Source organism: Anopheles ziemanni, assembly GCF_943734765.1.
Source record: "Anopheles ziemanni chromosome X unlocalized genomic scaffold, idAnoZiCoDA_A2_x.2 X_unloc_106, whole genome shotgun sequence".
Classification (NCBI taxonomy): Eukaryota; Metazoa; Arthropoda; class Insecta; order Diptera; family Culicidae; genus Anopheles; species Anopheles ziemanni.
The window spans coordinates 27,501-31,091 of record NW_026689715.1 but is presented as its reverse complement, the minus strand read 5'-3'; the positions used below and the strand labels follow the sequence as shown (position 1 = coordinate 31,091).

General features: G+C 47.9%; 2 non-coding genes across 2 annotated transcripts in view; both read left to right on the top strand.

The window, feature by feature from the left end:
* The first annotated feature begins 2,778 nt into the window (after positions 1-2,778).
* LOC131291551 (5.8S ribosomal RNA) lies at positions 2,779-2,933 on the top strand. Its single transcript, XR_009189342.1, has one exon. It is a non-coding gene; the product is annotated as a 5.8S ribosomal RNA (ribosomal RNA).
* Positions 2,934-3,420: 487 nt separating this feature from the next.
* LOC131291552 (large subunit ribosomal RNA) overlaps positions 3,421-3,591 on the top strand; it is a 4,085-nt gene continuing 3,914 nt past the window's right edge. Inside the window, exon 1 of the ribosomal RNA XR_009189343.1 lies at positions 3,421-3,591. This exon is cut by the window's right edge and continues 3,914 nt beyond it. This is a non-coding gene — a ribosomal RNA (large subunit ribosomal RNA).

The window sequence follows — 3,591 nt, the reverse complement described above, 5'->3', positions numbered from 1 at the left end:
GATAGTTCATTCTAGCTTGCCCTATGTGGAAGAGGACTCAATACCCTACCTGTTGAGCTTGAAACAAAGTCATCACTTGGGCATGCTCATATTGCCATACAATATTCCATTATCTACTAATGAGCATGCAGCTATATGATTATAACCTGTAAACGATTACCCCGCCGTAGTTCAGCGCTTCAACCAAGTGATGACTTCAGTATGGCTAGTGTGTGAAGTATAAAGTATAGTCCTCCCCTGGTCCACACTGCTTCGGCGGTCCTGGGTAAGATAGTTAGTTCTAGCTTGCCCTATGTGGAAGAGGACACCATACTTAATACTGTGGTGTAATGAACAAAGTATAGTCCTCCACTGGTCCACGCTGCTTTGCAGTCCTGGGTAAGATAGTTAGTTCTAGCTTGCCCTATGTGGAAGAGGGCATACAAGACAAAGTATAGTTCTCCCCTGGTCCACGCTGCTCCGGCGGTCCTGGGTAAGATAGTTAATTCTAGCTTGCCCTATGTGGAAGAGGACTCAATACCCTACCTGTTGAGCTTGAAACAAAGTCATCACTTGGGCATGCTCTATAGCCAATCACATGACATTAACCTAAGAGAGCATGCAGCGTATTATCCCAATGCAAAGTAAACGATAGACTCGCCCTAGTTCAGTGCTTCAACCAAGTGATGACTTCAATTTGGCTAGTGTGTGAAGTATAAAGTATAGTCCTCCCCTGGTCCACACTGCTTCGGCGGTCCTGGGTAAGATAGTTAATTCTAGCTTGCCCTATGTGGAAGAGGACACCATACTTAATACTGTGGTGTAATGAACAAAGTATAGTCCTCCACTGGTCCACGCTGCTCCGGCGGTCCTGGGTAAGATAGTTCATTCTAGCTTGCCCTATGTGGAAGAGGGCATACAAGACAAAGTATAGTTCTCCCCTGGTCCACGCTGCTTCGGCGGTCCTGGGTAAGATAGTTAATTCTAGCTTGCCCTATGTGGAAGAGAGCATACATGAACCAAGAACGAAGGTTATGATCGAGGAATGATTCGACAACTAACCGATGGTATGAAATGTGAAGAATTCAAGCAAGCACACAATCAAGTCATCACTTGGGCATGCTCGATAGCCAACCCTATGACATTAACCTAGTAGAGCATGCGAAAACCAATATATATGTAAACGATGCCCCTCCCTAGTTCAGCGCTTCAACCAAGTGATGACTTCAGAATGGCTAAATCAAATCGGTTCAAAACATACCATCGGTACCCTATTGAAACACACAAGTCGATATCAAACCTCATGATTGTGTAGTCCTCCACTGGTCCACACTGCTCCGGCGGTCCTGGGTAAGATAGTTCATTCTAGCTTGCCCTATGTGGAAGAGGGCACATTACTCAATACTGTGGTGTTATGAACAAAGTATAGTCCTCCACTGGTCCACGCTGCTTCGGCGGTCCTGGGTAAGATAGTTAGTTCTAGCTTGCCCTATGTGGAAGAGGGCATACAAGACAAAGTATAGTTCTCCCCTGGTCCACGCTGCTTCGGCGGTCCTGGGTAAGATAGTTAATTCTAGCTTGCCCTATGTGGAAGAGAGCATACATGAACCAAGAACGAAGGTTATGATCGAGGAATGATTCGACAACTAACCGATGGTATGAAATGTGAAGAATTCAAGCAAGCACACAATCAAGTCATCACTTGGGCATGCTCGATAGCCAACCTCATGACATTAACCTAGTAGAGCATGCGAAAACCAATATATATGTAAACGATGCCTCCCTAGTTCAGCGCTTCAACCAAGTGATGACTTCAGAATGGCTAAATCAAATCGGTTCAAACCATACCATCGGTATCCTATTGAAACACACAAGTCGATATCAAACCTCATGATTGTGTAGTCCTCCACTGGTCCACGCCGCTTCGGCCGTCCTGGGTAAAATGGAACATTCCAGCTTGCCCTATGTGGAAGAGGGCACATTACTCAATACTGTGGTGTGAAGTATAAAGTTCAGTTCTCCCCTGGTCCACGCTGCTTCGGCGGTCCTGGGTAAGATAGTTCATTCTAGCTTGCCCTATGTGGAAGAGGACACTTCATACTTCGTCTCTAAGCGGCGGCTTGACTCCTCCCTACGGGGAACGGGTTTACGCGCACAGCGGCGGCTTACGCACTATGGCAGTCATGGATGCCTTACGTTTCTATGAAAAGTGTGTTCCTCCCCTGGTCCACGCTGCTTCGGCAGTCCTGGGTAAGATAGTTAGTTCTAGCTTGCCCTATGTGGAAGAGGACACGTAGACTTACTGTGGTGTGAAGTATAAAGTTCAGTTCTCCCCTGGTCCACGCCGCTTCGGCCGTCCTGGGTAAAATGGATTCATCCAGCTTGCCCTATGTGGAATGAGGACACTTTATGCTTCGTCTCTAAGCGGCGGCTTGCTCCTCCCTACGGGGAACGGGTATACGCGCACAGCGGCGGCTTACGTTATGGCAGTCATGGATGCCTTACGTTTCCATGAAAAGTGTGTTCCTCCCCTGGTCCACGCTGCTTCGGCAGTCCTGGGTAAGATAGTTAGTTCTAGCTTGCCCTATGTGGAAGAGGACACGTAGACTTACTGTGGTGTGAAGTATAAGGTTCAGTTCTCCCCTGGTCCACGCCGCTTCGGCCGTCCTGGGTAAAATGGATTCATCCAGCTTGCCCTATGTGGAATGAGGACACTTTATGCTTCGTCTCTAAGCGGCGGCTTGCTCCTCCCTACGGGGAACGGGTATACGCGCACAGCGGCGGCTTACGCAAGTTAGTCACCCTCGGCAGTGGATCACTCGGCTCATGGATCGATGAAGACCGCAGCTAACTGCGCGTCATAATGTGAACTGCAGGACACATGAACATTGATAAGTTGAACGCATATTGCACGTCGTGGGAACCTACCATGATGTACAGATGACTGAGCGCTTATATTTGAGAAATGTATCGCATACATTTAACTACGCCGTGACACCCGTCACGAGACGTGCACCATGATGTTAACTAGGGTCGCGACGACCCGCTAGCATTAAAGAACCCGTGGTTTACAATATACTGGCATTGGAATTCGAAGTATTTAGAGCGTCCGTGTTCCCGCGTGAGGCGGAAGTACGAGGAGAAGGCGTGCTTGTGGTGTCTGTGGTGGTGTTTACTGATGTCTAGCTTCAGCTTATTTATTTATTTAAATAGAAGCGAAGATGTCAAAGTAGCGTCGAAGCAGCAGCGGTAGCACAAATGATTCAAGTATGGAAGTTGACCAAAGGAACACAAACAAACTAGCGTATGGGCAATGGAAGGTATCAGTGAGTTAAACCACACGCGGGCTAACAGCCCGTTAACCGAGTCCAACGGTACATATTGGACATTGAAACAAAGTAGTCGCAAGCCAGATGTGACGATAACAACCGCAAGGTACATAAGCCTCAGTTCATGTGTGACAACCCCCTGAATTTAAGCATATTAATAAGGGGAGGAAAAGAAACCAACCGGGATTCCCTGAGTAGCTGCGAGCGAAACGGGAGAAGCTCAGCACGTAGGGGTGGCGGCCAGTCCGTCTATCCGATTCCGTGTACTGGTGCGTCTCACTAT